The sequence below is a fragment of the Neofelis nebulosa genome, chromosome 11 (genome assembly GCF_028018385.1).
Source record: "Neofelis nebulosa isolate mNeoNeb1 chromosome 11, mNeoNeb1.pri, whole genome shotgun sequence".
Taxonomy (NCBI): Eukaryota; Metazoa; Chordata; class Mammalia; order Carnivora; family Felidae; genus Neofelis; species Neofelis nebulosa.
The window spans coordinates 79,981,268-80,001,326 of NC_080792.1; the positions used below are offsets into that span (position 1 = coordinate 79,981,268).

Sequence of the window (20,059 nt, forward strand, 5' to 3'; positions counted from 1 at the left end):
GTGGTCCTGGCTGGGGGGACTGTGGAAGGGATCACTGAACAGTTAACAACACCTACTTCTGGGTTCAGCGGTGCTTTCCGCCTTGTGACATTGTAATTGTTTGCAAGGGTAATGTATTTATGCTATCACTTGTGCGTGTAAACACTGAGAATAAAAAACTAGAATCGGTTATTTGAGTTTCCCCGATTTTTGTGGGGCTTTATGACAGTTGAGAAATACTTCCTATTCTACTTCTCTGTCTCTGGTGACTTGGTTTGGAATAGAAAGGGTATAGAGTCCCCATCCACACGGTCTCTTAGCGGCCTGCAAATACTCTCCCACCCAGACCAGGGCAAGGTCTTTCTCCAGCCCAGAGTCCTTGCAGGCACAGAACACCCCCCTATATTCTGACATGGGGGAACTGACCTCCACTCCCAGTTACTGACACCCCATCACCTACAGTGTGGCCCCAGTGTGGGGAATACATAGGACAAACGGCTTAAAGGATAGGAACCTATGTGAGGATGGAGAATGGGCAGAACAAAGCCAACATCCTGAGATGCCCTTGCCTTCGCTTAGGTCAACCCCTCTGAGTCATTTAAAACCAAAGCATTGGAGCTGAGGACACTCACTCCCTGCACAGCCTCGGCCAGTAACGGAGCACCGTGAGCACCCTAGGGCTTGGCCATTTCTGCCCAACACGGCTCCTCCAGTAGGCAATCTTTGTTCTGGAACTCTCCATGAGGCTGGCCAAGACTTTCTCGGAGCTGGACGGCAGTCTGATGCTCTTCCTACTCAACACCTCTTCCTATCTTCTCTTCTTTCCCCACCGTGGGACTTCATCCCAATCTGAATGCTTTGCCTGCTGCGTCCTGTTCCCTCTCCTCCTCTTCTGACTTTCACACGCGTCACCCCCAACATATCTCCTGCGCTTCTAACTCTGTCCCGGTACTTGCTTTTCCAAAGGACCCGCACTGACACGAGTGCCGATGTTCCTGTGGCCGCCTCGAGCCCGCGTCTTCCTTACGGTTAATTGGACACCTGCAGGCATTTGCGGAAAGGCGGCACAGGAGGAAGCAAGGCGGTGGAGGAAGAGTCTTGCGGTGCAAGGAGGTTTGGAAAACCCCCATCAGCCACTCAGAGAGGGAGTTCTCCACTGCAGGGACCGAGGGAGCTGAGCTTCACTGGGGGAGGCAGCAAGCGGGTTTTCTCTGAAGGTGGCCACGCTTTCTGAGTTATTAATGAAGTACAGAGAGGAAACGTGTCCAACACACGAATCTGCGCGGGAGAGTGGGTGTGCAACACAGTCCCACTCCCTGGTGTAATGTGACCTTTCCGTCTGATTACCAGTCTGCTCTTTTCGCCAAAGGAAAGCCAGAAGAAGAGGTATTTTTAGGAGACAATAGTCAAGTTAATTAGGCGGCTCTACATTTGTCAGACTTTACATTAAGAACTCCGGAGGAAGGGGGTGGCCGTCCTCTGCAGGAAGGCGCTGTGGACTTGATTCACTTTGGAAACGGGCTCCAGGGCCCTTCGGGGCAGCCTCCCGCATTACATTTCACGTGCACCAGAAATACATGAAATTTTAATGACATCAGAGCCACCTTCCCCCTCCACAGCTCCAGGCTGTCCATCTTGCTGAAAACCATCACTGTTGTGTGCAGGGAGCCACTGGGGGTGAGGAAGGGCACTGTTCCCCCCGCTCCCTGACCCGACGCCCCATTAGGGACTGACCCAATCAAACGCAGCCTTCGGTGAGTTACCCACAGAGAGCTAGTCCGCGGCCTTATGCACACATTCCGTCTGTCTACACCAGCACAGCCTGCGATGTGGCCCAGGAAAGGCAGCCAAGGGAGTCTTTCCAGGGAAATTATTGGAAGTCAGGTGGGGACAAAAAAAAAATGCTCTGCTTGCTTGTGCAGGTGACTTGGTGTGAACTGACCATGCGTGTCTCCTTCCCAACTTGGCCTTGGTGGCTTGGAATCAGCCACAGTGGGGGTATTTACACCACAGAAATAGGCAAACACTACGAACTAGGGTCTTTTGTCTTCTATTTGTTTTTTGTTTTTCCTGGAGACTGGCTGTTAAACATTTACCAGCACATACATCACTGGGGCAAAAATTTTCTGTCTGTATAGGCCCATTCCTGGGAGACATTTTCCCCAAACCCCGTCATGCCTTTATAGCATTTCTTGTCACACTCTTTCTTTCCCAGTTGTAATGATCTGTGTGTTTACTCTTTCTATAATGTTTCCTTTCCTGGTTCTACCACTTGCTACCTCTGAAGTGGGGCTAGTTAACCTCTCTGTGCCTCAGTTTTCTCATCTCTAATATGGGAGTAATAATAGCATCAAAGCTTACTCTGAGAAGGGACGTAATACATACATTCAGCATTTTTTGAAATGTTTATTTTTGAGAGAGAAAGAGAAAGAGTGTGAGAGGGGTGAGGGGCAGAGACACAGGGAGACACAGAATCCGAAGCAGGCTCCAGGCTCTGAGCTGTCAGCACAGAGCCCGACGCGGGGCTCGAACTCATGAACCATGAGATCATGACTTGAGCTGAAGTCAGACGCTTAACCGACTGAGCCACCCAGGTGGCTTTAGTTTTAGTATATCTAATCCTTACAATAACCCAGTGGCATAGGTATTGTTATCCACACAAGCAAGAGGAAGGCCCCGAGATGTCAAGTAACTGGATGAAAGTCTCCCAGCCAGTTAAGTGGCAGAGGTGGGATTGGAACCCAGGGCTTTTGGAATCCCAAAACCTGTGTGCCCAGCCACCACATTGAACCCCCTCCACAGCATATGCCTTCTCCTTTGGGCAAGCCGGCTTCCCACCATGCAGCCTTGGGCAAGCCTTGCTGTTTTGCCAAGAGCAGAAGAAGAAAAAGATGAAGTTCTCGTTTCCTTCAAAGAAACCTTTCTCGCCTCCAAGAGAGAGGGGAAAGGAATTGGTTTAAGTTCATTTGGAATTCGGAGTTCATTATCCACGCACTTAAAGCCTGTCGAGATGACAAATGAAATGTGAAAAATGTAGTCAATCACCCACATGCTTGGTCTCTGCGATGTCAGAACTGGTATACTTCAGAAACATGTGGATGGCTGGAAGAGGGGCCAAGCCAAGCTTCTCTTAATGAGAACTTGGGGGAAATGAATGCGGACCCTCCTCTGTTTTACAGGTGAGGGGACCCCCCCCCCCACCAGAGGGGAAACACCTTGCCTGAGGTAACACCAGGTTGGTGGGGAACAGGGGTATGAACTCTAACCAGCGTGGTGTCAAACCCATCACACTGTTCTGTGTAGGATGGCATTGTTTGACACGGGGTCAGCCAGGCACACAGTCCGACATGACTAGGCGTGTAGTGAGTGGTGTGGGAATGAACTTGTCGAGAAGGTGCCTTAACTTGGATAAGCAGGGCTGGTCTGATGAAAAGCCCCATCTCAAGTGAGGGAACTGAGGCTCAGAGAGGTTGAGTAACTTGCTTAGGGTCACAAAGCTGCCGGTGGTGTAGAATGGGATTGGTTGCCCAGCCTTCCCTTAGGTCAGTCTGCCCCAACCGCCTATGCTTGAGCACCAGAATAAGACCATGATTGTTTCCCCAGCGTGTATTATGTGCGAGGCATTTCGTGACCGAAAAAGAATTGGAAGATTCCCATTTAGCATCGGCGAGTTAATATTGGTCTTGGGTTGGGACCTGACCTGCATATCAGGACATTTCTGCATCTTAAACCTGACCTTTCCCCCTCTGCCTGATCCCGTGTTTTCCATAATCCAGACTTCCACCTATAATCGTCATAATCTATTGTATAATTTTGTATAATCATCATCATCTGTTGTGGTATCCATATAGATACTTACGTGGGTTTTTTTTTTGTTAACCTTAAGTATCTATTTCGTTTCCTTCCCAGCAATAATATCCATGACTTTATGCCTTTCAAGTGCTTATTAAATTTTTTTCTGATGCACCATCCAAATTAACACATGATTATTGAGATTAAAAGTGGCTGCATACATAAAATCATCCTACTTGCCACTGGTAGCTTGTACAGCGACCCCTGGGCAGCAGGGCCTGGGTGTTGTGTGAAATCTATGTTATGCCTCCTGACAAGGTGGCTTGCCCTTGGGCAGCACCGAGATGGTTCTGAGCATGGAGATTCTTTGGTGGGTGCTGAAGACTGAAGAACTTTCAAGAAGGTTAGGAGCAAGGCACTGCTTGACTTCCATGGTGCGGGGGGTTCTTCCTGTGTCATTCAGACCTCTAAGATTTTGCCAGATGATGGTTTTGGCCTTAATCTTGCTACCCTGGCACCCCAGAGTCCATGGCTATGTGAGGATGGCTCTCAGCTACCATGCTTCTTTTTTTTTAAATTTTTTTTATGTTCTTTATTTATTTTTGAGAGAGAGAGAGAGAGAGTGCAAGCAGGGGAAGGGCAGAGAGAGAGACAGAGAGAGGGAGACACAGAATCGGAAGCAGGCTCCAGGTTCTGAGCTGTCAGCACAGAGCCCGACGAGGGGTTGGAACTCAGGAACCGTGAGATCGTGACCCGAGTCAGAGTTGGACGCTTAATCAACTGAGCCGCCCAGGTGCCCCTCAGCTACCATGCTTTTTACGCATCAACTCTAAAGCTCACAATCCCTTGAAAGATTCATATTATATATACCCCAACTTTCCAGACTCGGAGAGGCAATGTGGCACAGCTACTAAGCCGAAGAGCCCAGCTTCAAGCCTAGCTTCACCTAACTTCAAAACCCAGACTCTTAAATATTGTGCTCAGCCGTCATACTGGACTGTGTCTTGATGTCATCTCCCACCTGAGATGGGCAGGTTTGGGAGGGTCTTTGGGTGGGATCATCGCCACAGGAAACCAGCAGAAGTGCCTGTCAATAGTGGATGTAGTGGATGGTACCTCCAACAGAGAGAGAGGCACGGGGTTCCCACCCAGGCTCTGCAGGAGGGAGAGAAAGAATTGCAAGGCAGTGTTTTTCTTGAGGTCTAGAAGCGAGCCTATTCCCAAAGAAATGAACAACCTTTGGGGTAAGAGAGTGCAGCTGCTTGGAGAAACGAGTGGATGGTGGGGTTTATTGTAGAAAAATCTAAATAGCGGCTTGGGGCAGTTTCTGAGATTCTGACAGTGGGAAGACTGAGGCTCCGACGAGAAGTGTCTAGACTAAGGTTTTACAGCATACAAGTGAGGATCTGGGATTCTAACCCAGTTCTGACTATAAAGACAGTTGTTGTTCCTGACACATCAGCCACCGAGTCCTTCATTCATTCCACAACTATTTATTAAGCCATTGCTCTGTCTAGGCCTTGAAAATAGGTTGGGAACTATGAGATTTGGGCGCTGGAGACAAATCCCTGGAATTTTATGGATTTAAGCCTCTCCCCACCCTACCCTCTACTCACTGTGTCCCCACCGGATGCAGGCATCACTTGGGGGTCCTGCATTGTTTTATTAATCATGTCAATTATCTATTTGCTGATGTAGCACAACTTCACGATCTTGCTCTCTCATAGAAGGAATCAATTCCCCAGCGGTGGTTACTTAATGAAGAAATAGGAGGATGTTTCAAGATACGGAATCAGGTAGGGAGGGCGAAAGCACCCAATAATAGCCGAGGCATCTGGGTTCTAAGGCTCAAGCTGATTAGACACCTGCTCACATATTCTAAACCTAACAGTTGGAGCACAAGTGTTTTTGACGAATGCCCCTGCCACTTCTAGGCCTACATTGTTATCACTGAGCATATGCCTTTCAGCCTTTGAGTCCTAGGCTGGCAGGGGGATGGCGTGGGCGGGGGGATGTCAGAGACGAAGCCGAGATGGACAAGAAGGAACATCCTCAATGCTCCATCCATGTGACCCCTTCAAATAGATTTCAGACCCTGAAGTACAGGTTTAAAGAGCTGTGTTGAAAAGAGTCTTCTCTCAGCCATGCAACTGTGATGTGTGTTTGGGATTGTCGCCTTGTAAATGAGGTACAAGGTGTCACCTTTGAGAAGTAATTCTCTTCTCAGCCCAACATGATGTCCTGGATCCGTGCCCAAGCCTAAGTGAGCACGGCAATTCATTATTATGACAACTTAAGCCACAGTCCCAGACGTGGACAGCACCACGGAGCTAGCCAACTGCCTGACGTTTGGTGACTTTGCCAAGAACTTAACAACAATGCGTGATTGTATTTGATATGCTTTTGTTAATTTATTATGGATGCTGTGGGTTGGAGAGAAACTGAACCCATTAAAAATGGGTTGTGTTGTTTGGAATTGTCTCGAGTGCAGGGATGGGGCTGCGACTAAGTCAGATTTGGGACAGGTTGGGACAGGTTGAGTGACCACTGTTTCTGACACAGTCCCAAGGCAGGGTCTGGCCAGGACTTCCCTAGTGTTTGATAGAGAGATGTGTGTCCTCGTGTGCAAGCCTAGTTACTCGTTTGTATTTCCTACCTAGTCCTTGAGGGCATTTAAATTTGAAATTCTTGCTTGTAAGAAGTAGATTAAGAGACAAAAGTGAAAAAATTAAAAACAAAAAAAAGGGGGGCTCTGTGCTGACAGCTAGGAGCCTGCTTTAGATTCTGTGTCTCTTCCTCTCTCTGCCCCTCCCCCACTCATATTCTGTCTCTGTCTCTGTCTCTCCCTCTTTCAAAAATAAACATTAAAATTTTTTTATTTTTATTTTTATTTTTTAATTTTTTTTTAATGTTTATTTATTTTTGAGACAGAGAGAGACAGAGCATGAATGGGGGAGGGGCAGAGAGAGAGGGAGACACAGAACCCGAAGCAGGCTCTAGGCTCTGAGCCATCAGCCCAGAGCCCAACGCGGGGCTCGAACTCACGGACCACGAGATCGTGACCTGAGCTGAAGTCGGACACTTAAGCGACTGAGCCACCCAGGTGCCCCCCAAAGTTTTTTTTTTAAAAAGAAAGAAACAAATGTGGGTAATGAGGCACTTACTGATTCCTTTGGCAGGGCTCTGGACCCCCATTTGATCACATTCATTCATTTCCCAATCACCAACTGGCAGCGACTCTATGCTGGGCCCTGTGCTAGGTGCCAGGGCCGTGGCGGACGATGGTAATTAACACTAGGTGGCGATTACTTAACTTGCCAGATGCTGTTTCAATGCGTGACCTATTTGTCCTCATAACAAACCCTCAAGGCATTACTGTTGTCCTCATTTTATGGATGGGGACGCTAAGGCTCAGAGAGGTGAAGTGACTTGCCCCTGGTTGCACAGCCAATAAAGCCATATTCTTAACCACCACACGTCACTGTTTCTCAGGCAAGAATGATTCCTAGGGACCTTATGCTAGCTTTCAATAACTTGTTTGGCTTTAAACTCCCGCCGCTCTCTGAATCTCACCTGCTCTGCAGATTCGAGAAACGCAATGTGATACAAGTGTTCTTTAACCTGGTGAAACTGGAAATGTAATTTGTCAGGCCTCCGCTTGCAATTTTCACCCCTTTCTGGACTTCAGGAAAGACGGGTCGGAGATAAGCCTCGGAGTTTTGCGCACCGTAAATCTTTCTAAAACTACACTGCAAGCGTCTTCCTCTCCAAATATAGTGACTTCACCAGCCTCCATTCTGCTTCCGTTCCCCCAAGCAGAGGTGAGGAAGGCCCCAAGTAAGGGCACGCCTCGGTCGCATTTTCATGTCCTTGTACAAACCTGCCCGCCTGGTTTTTATCCCTCACGTCCCTCGTTCTGCAGCTGCCAGTTGGGGTTCCTCCTCCGTCGCCCAAGAGAACAGGCTTTGTCTTTCCTCCTCTCTTCTTCCTCCTCCAGAGGTATTAATTAGCAAAAAGCAAGAAAGAAGAAGAAAGAGGAAAAGGAACAGGCTGACACCAGTGGAGGAGGAGAAATATTTAGCACCTATTAAATTTGGGGTATTAAAAATAAAATGGCGAGTAAGTGGAGGGTAGCCTGAACCCAGGAGCCGTGTGCAACCCTGGCCGAGTTAATTAAGCTCAGGGAGTCTCCATGGAAACCCAAGTTGGGCACATTTATGAACCTGCGTTAATTATATGGAAATCTCCATGCTGGAAAACCAGCGCTCCAAAAGGGCAGGAGGAGATGGGCTCCCGACGCCCTGATGTATTCCTGCAAGTCACGGCTTCCGGGGCTGCTAATGACAAACTGAGTTTCCTGCGGTTTCTCTCGTGGTTGCAAACTTTAAGCTCAGAAGTCTCTAGTTCTTCTTTGGTTGGCAAGGACTCATGCTCTGTGCCCCACCCCTGGCCACCCCAGTCCTCTCCTGCACTGCCCCTGGACCTCCTCATGATCCAGCAGCCAAAGGGTTAAGGAGTCTGGAGGCCTTGCTGTGCCGATTGCTAAACATTTTCGTATCATTGACCACCGTCCTCAGCTGTTACTAGACAGGAAAAGGGAGGCCCAGGCAGCTAGCTGAGGCTGCACGGCTACAAGGTGGTAGGTAGGTCTGGTATCTGACCCCAAGCTCCAGAGCTCCCCCTTCCTCCTCTTCTTCCTCCCCTTCTTTCTCCTCCTCTTCCCTCATTTCTTCTCTGTCAACAGCTTTATTGGGATGTAATTCACATACCACCCAGTTCACCCGTTTAAAGTGCACATTCTCATGGTGGTTTTAGTACATGTACTGATCTGTGCAACGGACACCACGGTCAAGGTTAGAACATTTTCATCAGCTCGGAAAGAAACTCTTTAGGTATCGCTCCATTATCCTACCAATCTCCCCAACCCCTGGACACCAGGAACCTATTTTCTGTCTCTAGAGATTTTCCTTTCCTGGAATTTCATATGAATGGATCACATGCTATGAGTACTTTTGGGTCTGGCTTTTGCAAGGCTCATCCATATTGTTGCATGGATCGGTACATCATTCCCTTTTTGTGGTCAAGTAATATTCCACTGTGTGCATATGCCCCATCTTGTTTGTCCCCCTGTCAGCTGATGGGCATTTGAGCAGAGCTCACATGTTGAACCGTACATCACATAAGCTTCGTGAAGGTCACGGTGAAGGGCACACCTGGGACTCAGATCTGGGTCTGCCTCCTGAGCTCCTGCACACAGACATTAACATGGAGTGCTCGTTCCATATTAGTAAGGAAAGGTGCGAAGCTCCCATCTGTCAAATGTGGAGTTCAGCGGGGAATCCAGGATGCAGGATTATCATGTGGGGAAAGAAAGCCATGAGTGTTCCACAGAGGAATGAAGGGAAAGCTTGACAGCTCTTTCTGCAGAGGTAAAAGGCTGTTATGTGAAGGATGAGGGATGGAATTAATTCAGAGGGTGGGACCGTGGACCTATGTGGCCTCAGAGAAGCCACTTAACCTTTCTGTTCTTCAGTTTCCTCTTCTGTAAAATAGATGATAACAGTATCTACCCTTTAGGGTGTATGGAAGCTAAATTAGTTCATCTTGGGGCGCCTGGGTGGCTCAGTTGATTAAGTGTCTGACTCCTGATTTTTGGCTCAGGTCATGATCTCACCATCTTGAGACTGAGCCCCATGTTGGGCTCTGTGCCTACAGTGTGGAGCCTGCTTGGGATTCTCTCTCTGCCTGTCTCTCTGCCCTTCCCCCACTTGCTTGCTCTCTCTCAAAATAAATAAATTTTAAAAATTAGTTACTCTTTGTGAAAGTAGTTAGAACAGTGCCTGGCACATGACACACACAATAGAAGTGTTTGCCATCACTTCTATTATTACTGTTATGAGACACCTTCTGGGGTGGCCCCCCTTGATCCTACAGGGATCCCGTGGGTGCCTGAAGGCTGGATTTCTTGTGAGAAACAAACATGATGCCCACTGGCCTTGCTGTGGACCTCAGTTTTCCTATCCATCAAATTAGGAGAATGGGCACATGCATTCTGGGAATGTTACAATTCTCTCTGACTGCTTGGATTTCCTCTTGGAGCATCACCCTTCCCCTCCATCCCCAGAGCACAATTTCTCTGTCTCCATGGGAGTGGGGTTTCTCAGGCCTTCCAGCAGGGAGTGTCTGTCATCTTGTGTCCCACCTGTGCTCTCTCTCCTCTATGAGGTGTGGATCCTGGATAAAGCAAAGGTTTAAAATCAAGGGCTTTGGTGAAAAGCAGAAGGGGCTTCTGGTTTCATACTCTGGACCAAGTCATTAAATGTCTGTGTCCTCAGTTTTCTTTCCTCTAAAATGGGGATAATAGGATCACATCCCTTCTATGTTTGTTTGGGGATGAAATGAATGAGTTCATGCAAAACACCTCAATGCAGTTTGCATATAGCAGGTAAACTCTCAGTGGGTCTTAGCCACTTCTATTACTGGGGGGCTGGGATGCCAGGTGGGAGGCACGGTTCGTTAAAAATATTTTTTCTTTAACGTTTATTCATTTTTGAGAGACAGAGACAGAGCATGAGCGGGGAAGGGGCAGAAAGAGAAGGAGACACAGAATCTGAAGCAGGCTCCAGGCTCCAAGCTGTCAGCACAGAGCTCGACGCGGGGCTCAAACTAGTGGACCAGTGATCATGCCCTGAGCTGAAGTCGGACGCTCAAACCACTGAGCCACCCAGGCACCCTGAGGCATGGTTCTTTTAAACACTGCAGTGTCGGCCCCAATGCCCTTCCCTTATTAAGCAGGCTGCAATTTGTGAATTTACTGGAGAGGGACCGTCTCTGATCTCCATCGGCTGTTAGGCCCCCGCCTGTCTGTTTCCCAAGAAAGTCAGCCTCTGCTAGTATTCTAATCACATCTCCCAGTTAATACCACATATTTCTATGTGAAAAGGGGACAAATTACATGCAGGCAACACCAAAAATGAAAGCTCCCAGTGACACTTTCATTGTTCAGGCAGCGTTCTCTGCTCACTGCTTCCGAGAATATAAATTAATTGTCAATACCATTTTATTCCACTTTGGTTAACTGATAGATTTCTCTGCCCTTTAGTTTGTAAACACCTCTTGGTGTTTCTCTGATCCCACTTTTTTCTAGCTCTTTCCTCTGACCAACACACACACACACACACACACACACACACACGCACGCACCATCACCACCACCAAAGTCTACACTTATATAATGCGACATTGTGGGGCAGAATGGATAGGATTTGATAAATATGGCAGTGATGTTTGTTTTTAAGCAATTAAGTAAATACAAATGAGGAAATACAAACAATATGCTAAAGATTTTTTCCTTAGACATTTATTTACTTAATAAATATGTATATTTTTTAGTGTCCATGGGTCTTTCTCTAATCCATCTTCCCTGCACTCAGTCTAACCAGGGTTGATCTCAGGTCAGGAGGGAAGCATGAGCGTTGGAGCCAGACAGAGCTGGATTTGAATCCTGGTTTACCACTGACTTGTCATCTGGGACAAGTTATCTCATTTCCCTGAATCTCAGTCTCCTCGTTGGTAAAATGGCACTCAGATACTTCCCACAGTTGTTCCGGAGATTAAATGAAATAATATATTTTTTTAAATGTCTATCGCAGTGCCTCTGTCACTGTGTAGATTTCAGTGATGCACCACTAATTGCGTTGGCCTTCCCTGTACACTGAGTGTTCTTTTACACCCCAGACCCTGCCTCAAAATTCACTGTGTTCCCCCTCCACCCCCACCATCCTTGATTCTCATCTCAAATGTTTCTCCAGGGAGGTTTTCCTGAAGTCCTGTACTAAACTAGGTGTTCTTGACGTTTGCTCTGTGGCAGCCTACTTTTGCCTTTCTGCAACACTCATCATGCTTGAGATCACTCGCCCCACCCAGATCTGTCCTCTAGGCTGAAGCTTACACAAGGGCCAGGACTCTGCTCTGTTCACCAGGATGGGCGTCAGTTACGAGATGCACTAGCAAATTACTCATAACATTGCAGATTTCAAAAAGGAAGAAAAACCTGAACCAACTCAGATGTCCATCAACAAGAGAGTGGATACACTTTGATACTTTCATACAATGGAATACAATTCAACAATGACAAGGGGAAAACTACTGGTATATCCAACAACATGGCTGAGTGTCAAAGACATGTTGACTAAACAAAAGCTAGAGATAGAAGACTATGTATTTTATGATTAAATTCATAGGGAAATTGAGAGCAGGCAAAAGTCATCTACAGTGATAAGGTATATCAGTGGCTGCCTGGGACTGAGGTGGGAGGAAGGGCTTGAGTCCAGTGTGGCAGGAGGGACTTTTCCCAGATGATAGAACTGCTCTCTGTTTGAACTGGGGTGGTGGGTGGTCATGTGGTTGCCTACATTTGTCAGATCTCGTTGAACTGTAGACTTAAAATGTTTGCATTTTATTGTACGTACATTATACTCCGACAAGTTGATTAAGAAATAAATGAAGCAAAAAACGCAAAGGGAAAAATGGAAGGAAAGAAAAAATGGACAAACAAAAAAACGAGTGAAGGAAGGAAAAAGGGCAGCAAGCTTGAATTTTCCCCAGTAAGAGGTTGACTTCAGTTTCTGAGCTGATGCACCAGTTAGTGGAAACTGATTGTTCTCACTGCAACAAGAAGATAAAAGGATAAATGACAAAAATAATATTTTCAAAGACCCTGAAAAGCTGTGGAAATGAAAGAAAAGGAGATGGACTAAAATTCCAGAGAGGGAAGCCTTCTTTCTAGAAATTATAAAAGCGATCAGACAATGGAATGACATCGTTAGGGCCCTAAAAAGCAAAAACAAAAATCCTTCCCACCTCTAGTTCTGTAGCCAATAAAAATATCCTTCAAAAATGACAGCAAAATAATGGCTTTACAAACACACAAAAGCTGAGGGAATTTGTCACCAGCAATCCTGCACCACAAGAAATACTAAAGCAAGTCTCTAGGCTGGAGGAAATTGACCTCAGATGGAAATAGGGATCCACAGGAAATAATAGAGACCAGAAAGAGTAGATGCATGTTCACATTGGTAGAAGATGGACTGTTTAAAGCAATATTAATAACTATGTCTTGTGGCTTTATATAAATATAGAAAAAAGCAACCATTATAATACAAAAACGTTGATAAATTAGACTTCATTAAGAATGCTTGCTCATAGTGGGTAGGCACCGTTAAAAACATAAGAAGAGCCTATGTAGATATATACATACATGTGGCAAAAGACTCATATCCAGGATATATAAAGAATTCCTACAAATCAATAATAAAAAGACAAATAACCCATTGAAAAAAAAAAGAGAAAACTCAGGTAGTTTACAAAAGAAGAATCCAAATGGCCAGTCAACACATAAGAAAAGATGGTCAACATCATTACTCATCAGGGAAATGTAAACTGAAGACATAGTCAGCTCTCACTACCCATCTACCAGAAAGGCTAAAATTAAAAAGGCTGTTTCTATGAGGATGTGGAGGACCTGGAACTCTCCTACATGGCTGACACTTGGAATGTTGGTGATTTCTGATAAAACTAAGTATACCCCTATTCTGTGACCCAGCAATGCCTGCAAGAATTTGGAACCATTAATATATGGTTTTATTATATGGAACATATAATATATGTTCACATGAAAGATGTAAAGGAATGTCCAAGCAGGTTTATTCATAATAGCCCCAAACTGGAACCACCCTATATGTCCATCAATGGTACAGCATTTAAATAAGTTATAGTGTACGCAAACAATGAAACACTACCCACCAATAAAAAAAAGAATGAACCACTGATAAATTTCACAGGTGTAATGGTAGCAAAAGCAGTCAGAAGTAAGAGAGAACATGCCCTATGGTTTCATGATATGATGTCCAAGAATGGGCAAAACCAATCTCTGGTGAAAGAAGTTAGGAGAGCCGTTGCTTCTGAGTGAGGGCAGCATTGATAAGGAAGAGACTTGAGGGAATCTTCTGGGATGATGGGCAAATTTCCTATCTTGATTGAGGTGGTGGTTACACAGGCATATAGATAGGTAAAATTTAACTGAGCTGCAATTTAAGATTTGAACAGTTTACTGCATGTAATTTATACCTCAACAAATAAAATAAAATACCCCCCCACTTTTACCCTTCTCATATATTTTTTTAAGTAAGGCCTTTTTTTTTAAAGTAAGCTCTACACCCAGTGTAGGGCTCGAAGAACTCACGACTCCCCCAAGATCAAGAGTAGCATTCTTTTACCAACTGAGCCAGCCAGGCACCCAACCTCCAAATCTTTATTAAATAAAGGCAAATTATACACACACACACACACACACACACACACACACACGTAGATAAATATACAGACATAGATATACAGAAATTTTAACAAATACGGGATTATAATCCTGGCCACTGTTCATGTGTGTTTTCTCAGGACAATCTCCAATTATATATGTTGTCCCAGTGTAATTAATTATATCCCCTCCTTTCACCCCGATAAGTTCCAGTTTGGACAAGAAATCACATGGTCACAGTCATTGAAATGTACATACAGCACTCACCTTTGCCCTCCACCAAACCATATATATACACATAATGGCCATCTTTCCATGTCTGTACATATGGATCTACTTTATTTGTTTTAGTGGCTGCATAATATTCCATAGCATGCATGTACATGACCTTATTTGACTCTCCTATCGATGCAGATTTTAGCTTGTCCTCAGTTTTAAAAATAATACTGATGCTGTTGGAGTAGACATGTTCTGTTTTTTGCCTTTTCAGCATTTGGGTTGCCTTCTTTGGATGAAAGCATCTGGATTTTCTTCTCAAGAATTTACCCTTCCCCCACTCTCAGTGCCTGAGGTTCAGGTGTCAGTGACCCCAGTTCTGTCAACTCCAGGGGTGGGCAATATCCAAGTGGATAATTCAGGGATGGGACTCTTGATGGTTCATTTTGGAAAGAGAAGCTTCTTTTTTCCTTCTGTTATTAAGCCAGAAGGATTTGAGCCTGGAGCTGCTGATGGCCATTTTGACACACAATGGAGAGCTTTTGCATTAGAATAAAATCAGCCTGGATGGAAATGAGGCCAGTGAATATATGAGGGAGATTCCTGATGACTTTGTGTGTAAGCTCCCAGATCCTGCTCAATCCCCTAAAGCCATATTCTCTAGAGTTTTCTGTAATATGAATCTCTAATACCTCTTCACCTTCTTGTTTGCTTGTGCAAGTTTGAGGAGGTTTTTTTGTCACTGGCAACCACAATATTTCTGACAAAATATAACCATGATAAGCATCTTTTGTGTGTGTGTGTGTGTGTGTGTGTGTGTACATGTGTGTGTATACTCAAGAACATATACATTTCTTGAACATATGCATATACCTATATTCAAGAATGTATGCATATTTTAAATATTTTTTGTATACATATTTTGATTGTATGTATTTTTTTTTCATTTTAAATATTTGTTGATTTATTTTTGAGAGCGAGGGTGCAAGTTAGGGAGGGACAGAAAAAGAGGGAGAGAGAGAATCCCAAAAAAGGCTCCAGGCTGACAGTATGGAGCCAGATGTGGGGCTTGATCTCACAAACCTGTGAGATCACGATCTGAGCCTAAATCAAGAGTCGGCCACTTAATCCACTGAGCTACCCAGGTGCCCCTACTTGTAGGTATTCTTGAGAACAGTACTTATAGGAACATTTTTGTGTGGTCAGTACCTAAAAGTGAAATGGCTAAATAAAGAATCTTAATGTATTTAAAACCATGCTCCAAAAATGTACAGATTGTCACTCCCGCCCTCACTGTTCGAAAGTGCCAGTTTCCCCCACACCTGGCAGTGGATCCTAGATGTATATCTTACACTTCAATAAAAGGTGGTTTTCTTTTAAAGTATTTGGGTGAGAATAAAACGATTTTGGAAAAAATTTAATAGTGGGAAAGACTTCAGAACACACAGGTGAATGCTAGAAACTCCAAAATTGGTCCTGACGCAAGATATTGCAACTGCGAGAGGCCAGTTCTTCAGGCCTTTGTTACAAACCCACGGTGAAGCATCTGATATAATTGCCATTTGCATTGCCAGGAATTTAATCTCTGGACAGACACAGGAATAAAGTGAAAAATGGACCAGAAACCAACAAAGGAGGAAACTTTGGGGAAAGTTGACCACAGTGTATGTATCTTGGGGGTGATATTGTACTGTGAAGGAAGAGAATTCTGGTCATGTTCTGCACTAGACTTTAGAGAGAGATGTTCTAAAAAATCTGATGAAAAGGTTCATAGGGACTCGTGGCCAAAGGCTCTTTTAGAAAGAAACATGGCGCTAGATGGGTGGGGGGGACTCCGGAAAATGAATTTTGAATGAAATGAAAAAGAAAGAATGAATAGGAGTGAAATGAAATGAGTAAGTAAGCAAAGTTCTGATAACCAAGCAAGGGGGTAGCGTTTAAGGAAACCTAGTCTTCTATAAAGCACCAGTGAGCTAGAGAGTCAAAGAAATTTCACCAAAGATGGCAGGGAGGGCACATTCCCGGAAGTGGACAGACTTCTAGAATATTGCCAGAAAAGCTAAAGGCCAGAATGAGTGGAAACGTAAAAATGTATATATACCAAGAGCAATACATTTTAAAATAGGATTTGTATTGTTCAGAGCAAGCGGATGTACAAGGAGGTAATAGGTCTTCTCCTTGGGGCAGATCTTGAAGTAATTTATTCAACAAATATTTATTGTCTTCCACGAGGCTGGCACATAACAGATGTGCTGCAAATAGTTGTTGAATGAATCGGTCAATTCAAAGAGCATTAATGGCGGTCCCTGCTTCAGTGACCCTCTCTGTTGGTGGCGACACAAGGCTCATGAGCAGATGTGAGATAGGAGCTATGACTGTGGAGTTGGGGAGGGAGGAGACAAGGGAGACAGCCAGAGAAAGCTTCCTGAAGCAAAGAAGTTCCTAATCTGTCTTTGTTTTTTGTTTTTTTTTTAAATGTTTTACTTATTTTTTAAAGAGAGAGACACACACATAAGAGTGTGAGTGGGGGAGGGGCAGAGAGAGAGGGAGACACAGAATCCAAAGCAGGCTCCAGACTCTGAGCTATCAGCACAGAGCCTGATGCAGGGCTCGAACTCACGAGCTGTGAGGTCATGACCTGAGCTGAAGTCAGACGCTTAACCAACTGAGCCACCTAGGCACCCCTGTCGTGTTTTAATAAGCCCTGAGTATCTGCCTGGACCCACTCAGCATTTTTATCAGCAACTAGGAAGATAATATAGATCAGACCACATCTAAGTACTACACCCACCTCTGGTCAGCCCTCTCCCAGGGAGACCAGGATACTCTGGCTACCTAATTATCAGGATCCTAAATGTAGGGACTGCCTGTATTCCCATTTTGCCAATAACAAAACTGAGGCTTGGAGCAAAAGGTGATTTGCCCAAGTCATACAGCTGGGCAGTAGCAGACTGGGGCTCATCCTACGTCAGGCAGACTCCAGAGCCAGCAATGTTACAATCACATTTCTCCTGCTTTAGATAGACAACTGGATAGATGCCCTTTGAGGTTTCTCTAGGACTCTGTGGTTCTAAGTGATAGCTCCTCATCTTTAAAATTTCTCAGAACTAGGGGATCTGTTGGTCTGGATTGTTCTGCTTCCTGAACCTATAGAAGGAATTCTTTGGCTTGGGTTCTGTTGGCCTGAAATCTACCTCTGTGTGAAAATAAAGACGATGTCTGAGTGCTTGGTGACCCTGACTGAATCAGCAGCAACAGCCCGCTGGTAAATTCACGCTTTCCACACGGCTGTACCGTTTCTGCCTTGAACCCGCTGGGCCTTTGTGTCATCTATTCATTTTTTAAAATTCATTTGGGGCCAATAATATGCTTTGTTGAGATCCAGGCTTTGTAAAATGAAGGAATTAGCTGCGATGACATCGCGTGGTCTATATTAATGAGTTATAACTGGATATCAAGTTCATTATCAAAACAAACCCCCTATTTGCCTGAAGCCCTGTGCTCTGTGTCTAGCTGGAAAGAAAGCTCCTTTTTCTTTGTTAACGCAGAAAAGCCAAGCTTCAGAAAACGGTGATTTATGCTGAAAAAGCCCTACACACCCTTAACCGACACAGCATGAATTGTGGTCCTGTCATTTACAGCTGGAGACACCCTCATACTCTTCTGCTTTCGGTTTAAAACATTACCTGGGCCGCTCTGTTATCAATCTTATCCAAGGATCTATTTACCTAAAGTACACAATTACAGAACAAGTTCCATTACAATCCCTGCAATCCAGGGCTGACGAAAGAACATTAACGAAACCGTGAGTCGGCAGGCTTGGATGGGTTAGCAATTGGTCTGAAATGCTGCCTTCCCCTGGTGTCCAAGTGGCCAGGCTGTCTAGGGCTTTTCTCCCCCCTCCCCTCTCTTTTTAAGTTTATGTATTTTGAGAGAGAAAGAGAGAGCACACATGAATTGAGGTGGGGAGGGAAGGGCCAGAGAGAGGGGGAGAGAGAATCCCAAGCAGGCTCCAAATTGTCAGCACAGAGCCCCACGCGGGGCTCGAACTCACGAACCACGAGATCTTGACCTGAGCCGAAGTCGGATGCTTAACCAACTGACCCACCCAAGCGCCCCTCTTTTTCTCTTTTTAAACACATGAAATTGTTATAAGAATTAACAAAACTAAAAGGAAGCATAGGAAGAGCTAACAAATATTGTGTCAGTGTTACGATACAAAGAAGAGAGTGAGGGAAGAGGACGGGGGTGGGTAGAGAGAGACAGAGACCCACAGCTTCCAAACTTGCAGAGAAATAACTACTTTCTGGGGAGTGGCGGTTTTTGATTTTCTCTGAATTGGGGCTGGCTGCTTCGGGGGGTATCTGACCTCTGACCACCGTCCCCACCCCTTCATTGAGGGCCCTACCTTGGATTAAATTCGGGTCCTTTAGGTGCCAGAAGTGGCTATCATCCTTCACAGGCAAGCAAGGAACAATAGAGTCTGGCTTCCTTTCAAGTCAGTTTGCAGTAGGACCATGTTCTAATATCAAAAAGGAAGAAAAAGGACACTTTGTTTTGTGAGTAACCATGAGACGGCTGCATTTGATGTGACTTCTGTGGGCAATGTGACATTCTCCCCCAGGAAGCTCCTGTAACTTCTGATGAGCCCAGAAAGACTTTGGTGACAAGGAGGATGGGCTGTAGCAGTGTGGTCTGGAACTGAATTTGGAGACTTGAGGATGAAGCCAGGTCCCCATCCCAGTGGATATTAATAGCTCTGGGCCTGCAGCGGAGAGGACAAAACAGGCTTTGGAGCAAGACTGGCCTGGGTTTGAGTCTCAGCCTCTCGATCACCCGAGTCACCTTTTGTTGTCTGAGCCTCCTCATTTTTCTTACCTGTGAAACAGAGGTGGTAACACTTCCCTCTCAGGCTTGCCGTATGACCTCAAGATAATGTTTGCAAATTGCCTGGCACACTGTGAACCCTCAGTACCTGGCAGGATAGCAAGATGGACTAACAGGTAGGATAGTATAGGCCGGGGAACTGAGATACCTTGGGCATCACACTCCAAATGAAAGAGAGAAAGACCACCGTGAAGGAATCTTTGAGGTAGCTGTAGGAGAATGGGTCCCTCGATCCTTATCCACTTTGAGAATGTAAAAGCAGAGAGTGGAAAGGGAGAGAGGGATTTCTGGAAGGGATTTCTTCAACAACACATGCTGGGATGCTTTGAATCCTGACCCCAAAGGGAGGAGGATGTGTCATCTTTCACTTCAAACCCAAATGAGCAATTGGTGGGAATGCTCAGGAGCTTAGAGTGTAGATTCCCTGCAGCTGGGGGACTGGCGGGCTGGTCCCTGGCCCTTTCCTGGAAAATCCCAAGGACAGAGGCAGGCTAGGGAGTGCTCCTGGGACTGGGGCTGGGTTAGCAAGTGGTTCTTGTTTTTGATGGTGTGTCAAGTGTGCGTGAAACCTGAGCACCAGATGGGACACCCCAGGCAGGAATATCACCCTGGGGTTCTGCTGACAATAATTCCCACCAGAAGCCCAGGAGACTCCGGGGTCAGGAGTCCAGGTGGAGCAGACTACTGGTAAACTGGAATCTGAAGGGAGTGCCTCCAATAGACCATGGGTGGAGAGCTGGAATCATTTAGAAGGCTGCAGTAAAGAACTTCCAAAGAGCCAGCAGAAGTGCCTACAGGAGAAAAGAACCAGCTTTAGACACCTGCTAGGTCCTAGAAAGAATCCCTGTGAGATCTTTCCCATGCTCCCTA

The 20,059-nt window shown here is 45.5% G+C and overlaps 1 protein-coding gene across 2 annotated transcripts in view; it reads right to left on the reverse strand.

Annotated features, from left to right (window-relative positions):
- Positions 1-20,059, reverse strand: part of CCDC60 (coiled-coil domain containing 60) — a 164,052-nt gene that overhangs the window by 130,816 nt on the left and 13,177 nt on the right. Inside the window, exon 2 of one of the 2 annotated variants that reach the window (XM_058691141.1) lies at positions 18,711-18,824. The exons of the other annotated variant lie outside the window; for it this stretch is intronic. The gene's annotated coding sequence lies outside the window, so the exon portion shown is untranslated. The remainder of the gene's footprint in view (positions 1-18,710; positions 18,825-20,059) is intronic. 2 annotated transcript variants of the gene reach the window in all.